This window comes from Rhipicephalus sanguineus, chromosome 3 (genome assembly GCF_013339695.2).
Source record: "Rhipicephalus sanguineus isolate Rsan-2018 chromosome 3, BIME_Rsan_1.4, whole genome shotgun sequence".
NCBI classification, from domain to species: domain Eukaryota; kingdom Metazoa; phylum Arthropoda; class Arachnida; order Ixodida; family Ixodidae; genus Rhipicephalus; species Rhipicephalus sanguineus.
The window spans coordinates 32,647,881-32,660,948 of NC_051178.1; the positions used below are offsets into that span (position 1 = coordinate 32,647,881).

General features: G+C 44.9%; 1 long non-coding RNA gene across 1 annotated transcript in view; it reads left to right on the plus strand.

Moving 5' to 3' along the window:
• LOC119384871 (uncharacterized) overlaps positions 1–11,489 on the plus strand; it is a 30,927-nt gene extending 19,438 nt beyond the window's left edge. The window contains exon 3 of the long non-coding RNA XR_005181955.2: positions 11,248–11,489. This is a non-coding gene — a long non-coding RNA (uncharacterized LOC119384871). The remainder of the gene's footprint in view (positions 1–11,247) is intronic.
• The last annotated feature ends 1,579 nt before the right edge of the window (positions 11,490–13,068 follow it).

Consider the following 13,068-nt stretch of genomic DNA (forward strand, 5'->3'; position numbering starts at 1 on the left):
TTGCTGTGTTGTGTACGATTGTGCGCGCGTACATCCACTCTGTGTAGGTCACGTAAGCTTCAAACATTCTCAGTTTACATGTTCACTGTAAGATTGTAGGAAACTCACGGCGGTTCCCTTTTTAACACGAAAGTGTTTTATGCCGGGGTCCACCAAGACTTCAGTGACGTATTTCCGTCACGGAAACGACGTCGAAAATTGTACACAATCAGATGGCAAAGAAAAAAACTTCCATGAACGGGCATCGAACCGACGACCGCTCGGTCCACAACAACAGATGCCGGGCGCACTATCCACTGCGCCACGGTCACAGACTCTAGAGGCTGTACAAACGTGCTTTTTTATATCTACCACTATCCCGGTCGGCGGGGTGGTGTTGCCTTCTGGGAGCGGCAAAGTAAAGTAATTCATCGTTACTGTGGCTTCCACGATTAGTACCTGCAACGCGTTACATGTTCGTCCCATTCGGCGCGTTTTCAATAGAAGTGCAATTTTGTCAACGCCTTAACATACGGCGAGGTGGCGACCTTAACACAAGCGTCGTAAAAGCGTCGGCCTCGCTCACAGCATCATGCTAATGCTCTGCGACGCGGGCCTGCCTCACCTGGCTGTAACACCGCGTTCCCCGCTCACGTGCTCGCCCCGAGAAAAATCGCTGGCGGGCTACCGGGGCGGCACGACGCGCTTTGCGTTTCGCTCTAGTCCGGCGCTTGGTGTTCAATCACATTTTAACATGCCGCGGGATGGCGACCAAGTTCTGCGTCCAATATGCGACACTCTTCTGGCTATTACAACTCGTTCTCTGATTACGCTTTCACCGCCAACTACTACGGCTACCACAAGGGTTTGTTTAATCGTTGAACACGGACGTTAGTTGTCGGCATGGAGATGTACCACCAAGCATCAAAGTGGGGGCATCGACGTTAAACGGTGCTATAGCTGCCAGACATCAATATACACTGTGCAAACTCTCTTGTATCAATATACAGTAAACATTTAGTTACTTCTATAAGGGCACGTTTTACTTTCGTGTTATTCCGATTCCTATGACGGAGGGATCAACCATGTTTTTTTAGCGTTAGTCCTAGCTGCAAGATTGATTCTGCTCTTGGAGGGAGTTTGCGCACTCTAGCTCATCCAGCATTGGAAAACTCTGCGATGGAGTAGCGCAACTCCTGCTGAGAGTGTATGTTCTCTATTTCAGAACAGTCGCTTTACTCTTGCGAGTGAACATGTTTATACCCCGGTCAGACTGGCAAATTGAGTGTCACTTTGAGCGAGTGCACTGACGGCCCGCAACGTCCCTTTGGCGGCACGCTGCTACATGAGAAAGGGAGGTGTACTTTGTAAATGATGGTAATGGCGATGTGTACTTAAGTAGCACAACAGATATTTGTTGTTGCAGGCAATGTTTCATACGTAATAATTTGTTGCAGCTGTAGGCAGCCATTAAAATAAACTTCACGTACAAACTCGGCGGCTGCGGCCATTGTACGGCGTGTGCTGGGCATGCCCCTGGCGGTCGTGGCTGTAAACTGCCTGAGAGCGAGAATAGCAGAGCAGTTGTTTGTGGTATAATACGTTTTAATGCGTAAGAATATTCCCAATAACGAAAACGATAGATGAAACAATGCTATGAACTGCGCTACGAATAATACCATATTTATTTTCCAGTCACTGCTACCAAGGCTACACACTCCGTCGCAGCGAAGTGAGTTTGGTGAACGCACTCGCCGGCAAGCGCGCTTCGCAGCGAGTGTCACTAAGCGTTCCTGCACTCTTAGAAGAAAGGGCATCGGGGCACTCCCTTTGTGAGAGTTTTGGCTTGTCCCGCTGGGCACTCCCTTTTCCGGGGTGAAACAACTCCCTCTAGACAGGGAGTGATTCAACGCCTCCTCATGGAGTACAGCACTCCGTCTGCGATAGAGTGAAAGCACTCCTCCGAGGGAGTAAAGCTATCACGTTGAAACAGCTTTGAAATAAAATTAATCGAGCACAGAAAATGGCACATTCATACGCGCACACATTCACGCAACCAAAACACGTAGAGCGCTCGCAACCGAAACGCATACATTAGAGGATTTTAGTCTGTCCGGCACCGGAATACCGGGTGTGAACTGCGCATACGCACGCCCGGTAAACATGGCCGCGCCGCTGAAAGCGATTGCCGTCCACCTCGAATCTATCAAGTGGTCGTCGCGCGCTCTGTCGCTCGTTATCTCCGAACTGATGCTTTTATTTGCTTTAGGTTCACGTCCTGAAGCTTCGACAGCAAGGTATTCGTGTCGATTCGGCACCGTTTTCGAGAGCCATACTCAAATAATCAACGATGCAGGCTTAGCGAGCGACAATCCCGGAATCTCGAAGGTCATACATTATGTATCGGTTAGTTGTTTTTATCCTCCATAGATGGCGCAACTTGACGTGGCGGCAGCTACGGCACACAAAGCGGCTGCGAAAAAGAAAAATTTGGCACTCGAACAACGTTTCACGGAATAATTTCTGCAATGCTTATCTCTAGGGGTAATCAGAAAATGGACATCAATGTAAACACGCACATATGACAACACATACAAATCGCACACGACACAGGAATCGAACTCATGACCACAAGCACCGAAAGCAGACACTCTAACTACTACGCCACAGAGCCACCGCGTGCTTGGTTGACTTTTCACGGCCTTATATAATTACCAAGTGGTTTGCAACGAGAGGGCGGAGCTTGCTACTTCTTTTTTTGCATCATCGGCGTGTGTTTGCGCGTGGATTAGGTTAGTAAATAGTTAGCGCGGCGCCATGAACTCACGAAGGCCACCGTTAGCACCTTCAGCTCCGACTTCTGTTCGTCGTTTGTCGAGCCGCAAGAGAAATGATAAACGTGTGTTTTTTGTGTGTTCACCATACATCGTGGATGTCTCGCTCGCCCAAAAATTTGCCCATACCGGCGTGAAAAGTACCTTTAGATAGCGAAACTCACGTATGTGTATTCTACGAGCGTGTGCTGTGGGAGCAGTTTTAGTTATTTTTGCCGCAAGCTGCAAGTGTCGGCAGTGCGTTCTCAGCTGTTCGAAGACCATCATATGTCGCATATTTTTGTTACATACGTCGATGTCAGAGTTCCAAGGGTATTTTAGCGTACACCTATACAAGCATGTGCATTTATTGCGCGTGTAGGTGCTGTTGCGATCTGCACGCAGGGTCAGCGGCACCTCTGAGCAGTTAGACGAATATTTGCGTGATGAGCACTTACGCGCGTTGAAGCACGACATACAGTGCTTCTGAATTAGTCATAGTCAGTATTTATTTGCTTTTATACTCGGAGACTAGCTACCTTTTACTAAGCAACCCTTACTCTTCTGTATCACGCCGTCGTTCAAATGTATGTCGAAGGCGTCCACCAAGGTTAAGCACGATGTCCATTAATTCGCGAGTGACATGCCTCCCTTAAAATAGAAAAGATAATACTGTTGCGCCTCTGTATTGCGAACGTCCGCGTGTAGTTGGCACTACTCCTGAAGAGATTGTGCAGTACCTATTAAAAAAAAAGGCATTATTGTATGCCTCAGTGAAACAGCTGTTCTTCAGAAAATAAGGTGTCATTTTAATTAGAATATTTTTGTCACGGTAGGACACAACTTGACTTTTTCGTCATTCAGGATTACACATAGCACGAACATGAGTGCAGCAGATAAATAAAAACTGAAAAAAGTGGGTGCCATGTGCACCCCTACTACCTCGTGTACCTGTAGTTGATTCCAAATCTACAAATTATGCGACCATTGATAAATGATCAACCCATCAATGTTCGATCACAGTTGATCTGTTTCCGTTTACTGCCTGTCGCTTATTTGCACGATGTTTTGTAAGAATCATTAAACCCATCTGGTAACGCAAGCATTATCTATAGCATGCAGTGGTTCTAAAGCGGGGGGGGGGGGGGGGTCAGCGAAGCCATTTCTGGGGGTCCGCGAAACGCATCTTCGAACAAAAAAGAAAATACGCCTTTTTTGAAGAAACAATATGTCCAATGACAGCGGCCCCCACTATTTTTTGTTTTGCTTCACCGCATAACGGTTATGCATTGCGGCAGAGCTGACTTATGCTTTCCATGAGATGGCTGTAAAGCTTTTACTGCAATTTTCTACCACATGTGCTTTTCCAGGCTTGCATATTTGAAGAGAAAGCGTAGCGAGAAACAGCTGAAATGTGGCGGCAGATCGCACAACTTAGTGACAAGCTGTTGAGATTGAATTGGCGTGGCACTTTAGTTTGACCATTCTTTGCCACGGAGAAACGCAAGGCACCTGTTTCACGCTGCATGTTGTGCTAATTTATAAGCCCTCACCCCCCCCCTCCTTACTTCTCACTGCAAGGGGTCCCTCATCACTTCCACCAGTCCACAAGGGGTCTCCAAAACATCCATGGCTGAGAACCAGGACCTATATATCAGAGCCTGAACAATTTCTTTTACATGTACAAGGACTTTTTTGTTTGAATGCATTACAAATTCTTAAAACTTCAAATGATACAATAAATGCTGGTTGTAGCACTTTATTAGAATCAAAACAATAACATTCACAATGTCAATGTAAATTATACATTTTCATCTACCACAGAACCTATGCTCATTATTGAAGAGATGAAACAACATACACAATGCAACCTGAGCACTAATTCACAGCAGTAAAATATTATGAAAGTATAGTTCGAAAATTCATCACAAAGCAAGACACATACACTTCGAAATGCCAGTATGCAAGTACAATCCAAAGAGATGGCATGCACAGCAGTGGCGTAGCCAGGGGGGCACACCACCGGGCATCCCCCCCCCCCCTCGAAATGTTTTTTTGCTATGGCATACAGAGCCCAAAATGACAACTGAACACATCTGCCTGCCCGGCTCCCACTTCAAATCAAGGAGACGACCCCCCCCCCCCCCCCCCGAAAAAAATTTCTGCCTATGCCTCTGATGCACAGAGAACTAGGTGTCTGCTTACACATGAAGGCAACTCGATAAGTAATGAAGGCTTGCAACAATTAGGCATGGTGGTGTACCATTTTTCTTATATATAGCATTAGTTTGCCCTCAGGCATGAAAACATGTTACGCATGATTGTGCAGTTCAATGTTTTGTATAAAGACCTGTGGTGTCGACCATAGATCCATCTGCCAAGGTTTGTAAACACAGTCGCCTTTATTCACATATTTTTAAGAAATAATGTAAATTTATAAAGTTAAGCTTGGGAACATGGCATTATTTCGCAACCCTATTCACCCGCATTATTATGCATAAATAGTAGACCAATGGTTACAATATTTACATGCCCGCTAGTGTCATGAAATGCGACCGGAAAATTGGTTCCTCGTCACCTTCAACAGCTCAATTTATGGCTCATGCAGAAGTGCCACATTGAAAATGAATCCGCGAATACCGTGACAGGAAAGTTACCTCGGAGTTAGGCAATAACATGCTTTGAATTAAAAATTGCCCATCAATACTGGTGGTGGCTTGGCACATTAGAGCCAAGGACTGGACATGCCATGAGGTTGAATAAAAATTGACCAGGGAATAAATAACGGCTGTAAAACAGTAAAGAACCATGCTTAGTAAGTTAAATGAGTTTACATTCAGCATCTTTTCAAGCCATGTAAAATTTTCAAATGCATACTGTTATTGGAAAGTTTGGACTCAGCACCGTGCATAACACAGTGCAGCAGTCCAAGTGCTGACAATCCTAAATACTGAGAGATGTACAAGATCATCAGTATAGTATACTGTAAGGCACAGGAGTGTTCACAGAAGAGACCGTCTTGTAGACAAACAGGTGGGCCAGGACTGTTGCTGCTTTGCCAAAAGTGTTCAGTCTTCCTGAAAAAGATATCAAGCAAAGAAGTCTTAAGCTTTCTGCATCCATACAAAATACCCACTTGTCTTCTCTTACTGCAGACTTTTCCAAAAAAAACAGAAAAATACAAAATTAAGAAGCTGCCAAGTATTTTCTTGTGAGATATGCAGAGTGTGCAGCACACTTTCATTCTTGTAATATCTAGAAAGACGCAGCATTATAATACAGAAAGACGAGGCTCAATTGCTTGTCCATGTTTTGCTGCCATGTTTTTATACACCTAGCAAAAGAACAAGGTACAATAGCTAGTGTGCAGTGTTGCTTGTTGTTTTGTGGAGGCAACTCCTATTACAAAAATAATTCATTTATCCTCAAAACTTAGTGCAAGTTCTCCCAAATAAATTATTTAAAATCCTAGGCTAGACGGGACAAATATAGATATATAGTACTTATGAGGCATGCCACAGTGGACAGCCTCAATTTTTTAATTTACATTTAAACATAAAGCTCTGTTTATGCCAAAGCAACATCTAGATGTTGTCTTTCTCACAGCACTTCGGACTAAACCAGCTGTGCACATAGCACCTGCCTGTAAGCACTGCACCATCCTGCTTCTGCCAACTATAAAATGCGTGCATACTGAAAATTTTATATGCTGCTTACTGCTTGCTGTTACCTTAAATCTCCCCTAGCCAACACAAACTAGACAAGCAATTAATATAACTATCAAGTGGAAATGAATGTAAAAATTTTCCTAACAGTGATAACCTAAATCACAAGGCGTATGCAGCCTATCCTTTGTTAGTCCTGTTGTGACTCACAACAGGACTAACATTTGTGTCGCAAATTGTGAATGGTTTTGAAACTACCAAACACAAAAATAAAGTTAAACACCATAATAACAATGCGCTAGTGAGCTTCAATGTATATCGATGTATATGCCACTTCATTGTTAAGGTAATGCATCACAATACTGACTGTTTGAAGCAAAACGGGAATGTGAACTAGTTGGCGGGTAATAGGCGAGGTTCAAGTTTAGGCAATAAAGCTTTCAGTTGTGAGTAAGCGCTCTTGATGTGCACTTTCTTGTCCTTGTCTTCTTAGCACTGCCGTTATATAAGTACTGATCACTTCGCCAGGAACACTATGAATCCCTCACAATACAGTCAATATCATGCTACAGGTGTCTATTATCGAGGCACTCCACTGTAAATTAAATATAGTGTTATAGGCATGACAGAGTGCAGGTGCAGATTCTGCATACTGTATCGGATGACTGAGATAAGAGCTACCATGACATTGGACTCAATATAGTGATACTCTCAATGTTTCCAATGTATCAATGACTTGCTTCATTAAACACAGGTATGCATTGCACAATTCAGAAATGGATTCTATTTGATCACTCTCTCCTAACGAGATTACTGCTACCAACCCAGGTTCTGTGAAGCATCCAGATGAGCTTCAAGAGTTCTTATCAAGCTGCTGGTGTCCACAGCTGCATAGCGTTGCATGTGCCATCTTGAGCACCATCTGCAAAGAAAAACAAAATGTACAGATTTTTTGCAGTGACTATTTCATGCTGCACTAAACAGCTGTAAAGCACACCAATACCTGATTCAGATAACCGGCATAAATTCAGTTAGACGTCCATGCATGTAACAATCTTTTAACTCTAAATTTATTATCCTAATGCACTCGAACACCAAGAACTAATTCAGTACATAATACAAAACTGGCAGTGTAGATTAAGCGTTTTTTTTTAATCTCAGGAAAAACGATTCCAGAGCTTTTTTATTGCTGCTCCCGTTTGATGTTAGCATTGAAAGTGCTGCTGTGCTTCTTACGCAAAAGTGAGCTTAGAGACAGACTTTACGAGGCATCATACTCTTCTTTCCTGCTTTGTTCTTTTTCTGTAAAGTTTCTTTTGTATTATCCTTTATTCCTCGTACCCTCTTCCTTTGCATAGCATGGCCAGCCAGTTTGAGAAGTGGCTAACCTGCCTGTCTTCCCATCTATTTCTTTCTTTCCTTCCTTCATTTTAAGTCTTGCAGCATTTACAAATATACACATCAAGTTCAGTAGTGTAGTGTTGCCAACTGCACAAACATTCATAACCTACAGCCAACCTACAGCCAACCACAAATTTCACTGCCTGTGCGAGACTAGAAAGCAAATACTTGTGGTTTCAAGTTCACCCCACACCTACCATTTCGTCAAAAACACAGCATTTGAGTTTCTGATAAATTAAGTTGTTTGCCGTGTATCATGCTAATGAAAGAGCTCAAAACAAAGCATGATACAGCAGCAAGGAGTAGGTGCACAACAGCACATCCTTTGAGAATTTGCGATAGAGTCATCTGGTGACCTGCGGGCCATTGTCTACTGCTTCTGGTGCTGCACTAAACACAATATTCACATTCATCAAGAAGCATGAAGGTAGGAAGCTTACATATGACTTAAAGAAGTAAACCATAAGAAATGACGAAAGGTGTTCTGTTCTTGCTGAACATTAGTTTTTTTTTAACTGTGATAATGTTTAATGGCTGCTTAGCCTTGCTTCAAAGCTTCATAATAGTCTTATGAGAGTCACATTTTTTTAATTATTGTCCCTCTGCCATCAGTATTGCATTGAGCTGACTTGCACTGATGTGACTGAATAAGCCTGGCACAACTCGCACATCTTCAACTCGATGAGAATATCCACATGAAATTCAGGAAAGTTCAAGATGTCACTAATTATGTCACAAAATTGTCACGGATTAAGTGACAATATCGTAAAATGCACGTGCTTCACCATAAACGCTGTCACTTAGCAGACAACTTTCACATAATATGGCCATAATCATATCTCTGCAGCATAATTTATTCGTTCTAGTCCAACCTAATGACGTTATTACCCTATATATGGTATGCTGTTTCTTTTTTTGTCTTAGAGACGAACAAAGTGCGCAATGCAAGATTGTTATCGAAAAGTATTCCCACTTACTAATATTAGGGAGATTTGGAATAGCGTACGCCAGGCCCGTAGCCACAGGGGAAGGGGGGGAGCGAAATTCTGATGGAGGGGGGTGTTTTACCGAAAATGAATTATGAAAATAGGTGTTTTTCTAAAAAAGTGAAGGGCGCGACGAAGGGCTCCTGAAGTTTCGCCCATCTGTTTTCTTTAACGTGCACTGACATCGCAGAGTACACAGGCGTTTAGCGTTTCGCCTCCACCGAAATGCTACCGCCGCGGCCGAGATCGAAGCCGCGACTTTCGGGTCGGCAGCGAGCACCGCAACCATCGTACAACCGAGGCTGACAACTACAATAACTATATCAACTGAAAACAAAAGTTAGCCTTAATACACACATGACGGAGTGATAACCGCGGCCTCTCGCTTGTTTATATTTTCTGAAAGCACGCTGCCGCATTCATGCTTTATGTCAAGCAAAGAAATTGTATAGCACAAATTGTCTTCATTGAGGCGTACCCGCTCTTCGATAGACTGGCCGTGCGAAGCGTGTGCCTTCACAAAAGCTTTTTAAACGCGCATCAGGCATCACACGTATGTGCGCCTAATGCTTTTCCATTCTGCTTTTTATTGTACTTTCCACGCGACACACTGTGCAGCACTACACACGTGAGCGACACGAAACTGAGAACACAGAAGCACCACTTACCGTTCGCATTTCCGACTGTGCCTAACCAGGTGCTGGCCGAACACGAATACACGAAGGTGCAAGCACGCTTGAGTCTTCAGACCATCATGAAACCAACACGAACACGCTCACAGTACGCGATGTTGCACTGCCGTCGCTAAATGCCGTTCACGTCCAGCGTTGAGATCAGAGTCGCGCACACACAGGACACGGGCACGCACAGCCGGCACAGCTGAGCAATTCGGAAACTTCGATCACCGGGCTGACCGGGCAACGGGAGAAAATGGCGAAGGCAGCGACGGGCGACGGCGAGACTTCGACTTGAGCACGCACGCTTCTCCTCTCCTGGTGCGCGCGCGCGTGTGTGTGTGTGTGTGTGTGTGTGTGTGTGTGTCTGTTTTTTTTATTTTGTCTTTCCTCGCTCGCGCCTGCGTGCCTGCGTCGTAAGGTTGCGTTATCGTGTTGCTCTCGGCGGCTCATGTAACAGCCCTCCCGTTTAGCGGCTGCTTGAAGGAAGTCGCGTTTATATATATCTTTTTTTTTTTTGGACGCGATAGCGTCAAAGAGCTCGTCTCGCAGAAATTCCGGTGTCGGCGGCGTCGGCGTCATTGGTTCTGAGCGAAAAAGCCGCGTTGGTTGGTCGTGAGCGAAAAGTCGAGGTAGATGCAAAGAGAGAGAGGGCGTTTGCACTTTGGCTTTCCTTGCGGCACTGTGTATACGTCTCCATCGAGAAGCGCAGGCAAGCTAGCGATTGAGAAGGCGATAGTGTGTGTGTGTGTGTGTGTGTGTGTGTGTGTGTGTGTGTGTGTGTGTGTGCGCGCGCGCGCGACCATGCGTGTGTACGAATACCGCTGTCGCGTTTTAAAGGCGAAACTAAAGGTCCCCCCCCCCTTTTTTTCTTCTTTTTTTTTCTCGTGCTTTCTGTCCACAGCATTTTATTGCGTACGCTGCGGCGTGCCGCCTCTAGACAGTTAATAACTAGGACCTGACTCAGAGTGTGCGTACGTGTGAGTATAATCGCGTACATTTATGATCGCAGATTCTTTGTGCATGTCAGCGGTTTTCGTTGCGATAAGTTGACGAGGAATCTATCGCCGTCACTTCATCGATTGAGCTACTGCCAAAGATATTAGACTGCACGAAATTTTCTTTACAGCTCGTTATATTTGGAGAGTTGCAAGACTAAAACAAGCTCTGAAACAAGCTTTTATATGGCAAGAGAGTAAAACAACCTTTTACTCTCTCGTGGGATGCGGGAGTGAAACAGGCACTTTACTCTCTTTCGCCAGGAGGAGTGAAAGGCCTTTTCACTCCTCCTGGCCAAAAGAGAGTAAAGCGCCTCCCTGAGAGAGAGTATAATGAGATCTGTGGGAGTAACACAGCTCTATAACTCTCACTGCAGGAGTTTCAGTTTTTAGAGTGTGTGTAACAGCGTACGAATGACACTAGCGGCGGAGTGCACTCCCTCACAGTGCACTTAAGTTGCTACGCGTGGCAAGGGTATTACTCTCGGTCAGCCATAGTAGGAGGACTCTGCCGAGAGATTGTGCCTCCTTTGTGTAGCAGAGAGTTCCCAGCATTCCTGAAAAGGGAGTGAAATATGGGACAAGCGTTTACTCCCGTGAAGGGAGTTGCTAACACTCTTGCCGCTGTGAGTGATCTCAGCAGCAGCCCGTTAATGCTTTGCATGCAAAGCGATTGGATTATAGTTTAATACCTCCGAATCGTTATCACTCACGAGCTCGCTGTTTTGCAGCTGTCCTGTGCCGTGCGGATGATGACTCACTGGGTATACAGCGCCTCACCAAGCCATTCACCGAACTTCTAAAACCGGCGGAGGGCATTCTTCCGTCAGGAGCTGGAGAACAATTGCTAAGCCAACTGAACGGAAAGAAAGAAGAAAGCTCGTCACCATCGAAAGAAGACTCTCCAAGTGAATCCGAATAGGAAAGAAGCATCAGGTTGACACGCCTCGCAATAAAATTCGCAGTGGCTCTTGGTTGAACTTTTTGTACCCGATTTTTTCATCATGAGATCTCTCATTTAACATATTTCCGATCAATTATTTTGGACATCTTCAAGCCAAACAAAGTCTGCTTCTTATCAAGCTATCTATATGAAAGACCATCGTTTGGCTAAGAGTAAATAACTACAATATTGTTAAAACGGGCGGTGGCCTTACAGACAGCCAATAGTAATTACGGCTTAAGATAATTTAGCCAACCTGGCGAACATTCAAGTACCATATGGCGACACTAGTCAACATTTGCAGTAAATGAACATTAACGGTCTTCAGCAATGATTTCGTGACATTTAGCCAGCAATAGGCGTTATTAAGCCAATGCAAGCCGAGTATATTCAATGTTAACCAAAGAGAATAAATACAGCAGTCACTTCTCACTGCCTAAAAGTCGCGAAGCTAAAAGATTTACAGGGGAGCGGTTAAGCTTTCCCTTATGCCAGGTGGCGACACCAGCAAACTATCATCATCATGAACCGGCCCGCGCTCTCTTCGTCCTCTTCTTCACCTGCTTCGCTCCCAGAACACGTGCACTTTGTCCGGCGTGGTGTGCAATAACCCTGATGCGATATAAAGAAAGATATAGACAGAAAGAGGAAAACAGAGAGAAAGAAAGGGAAGAAAGAGAGAAAAAGAAGGCCAGACAAGGAGAACAGAGACATAAAGAAAGAGAGAGAGAGAAATAGAGAGAAAGAGAGGCAAAAAAAGATAGAAAAGGATAGAAAGACAGAGCAAGAAAAAGAAAAAAGTCACAGTTTCGCCGCAAGGGCGATACAATGAATGCGATAGCAAGAAACTAATGCTATACGAAGTGAGGCTCGCCAATGGATACTCTCAGTTTGACCAGCGCTTCTGTTGCAAAGGCGGCCGAAGCAGCGAAGGAAACTAACGTGCTTCAAGTGTCGAGCAGTGACACTTGGTAGTTCGCGCTCATCTTCTGTTTGTTCGTTTAGCGGCGTCCCTTGAGCTCGAGTGACTTTCATATGCTCCATAACATGAGCGCGGACATCACGGTGAAAGCTCAAAACACCCCTCTTCCCCTCACCACGAGAAAACCGCGCGAGCAGACAGTGGAACGGCAAGGTTCTTCCTGCGTAATATAAGAAGAAGCGAGCGAGCTCGCCGACTTTTAAATACGCCCGTCGCGCTCCTAGCGCCATCTCGCTGGTAATGAAGAAACGCTTATAAGCGCCTGCCGTCTCTGAGTCCGTTCAGCGGTAAAGGGTGTGTATATAATGCTCGCCGTTAGCTGCGTGGAGGATCCGCGTTTCGTGGCGTATTGGTTAGCGCCACTCGCTGCGGAACAAGAGGTCCCTCGTTCGATTCCGCGATTCGGAAGCATTTTTCTGAATTATTTTTCTTTGGGGCGTTTACATATATATACATACTTATACATATATGGTGCGTGACGGCGGTGACGGCGACGGCAAAATTCAGCCGAGACTGTCCATATAATTGCTATCGCAATAAAAGAGAGAACGAGAGAGAAAAAACAGACGCAAGAAAAAAGATAGAAAAAAAGCGACAGCAAGCACAGCCATGTGTAGTATAATATAG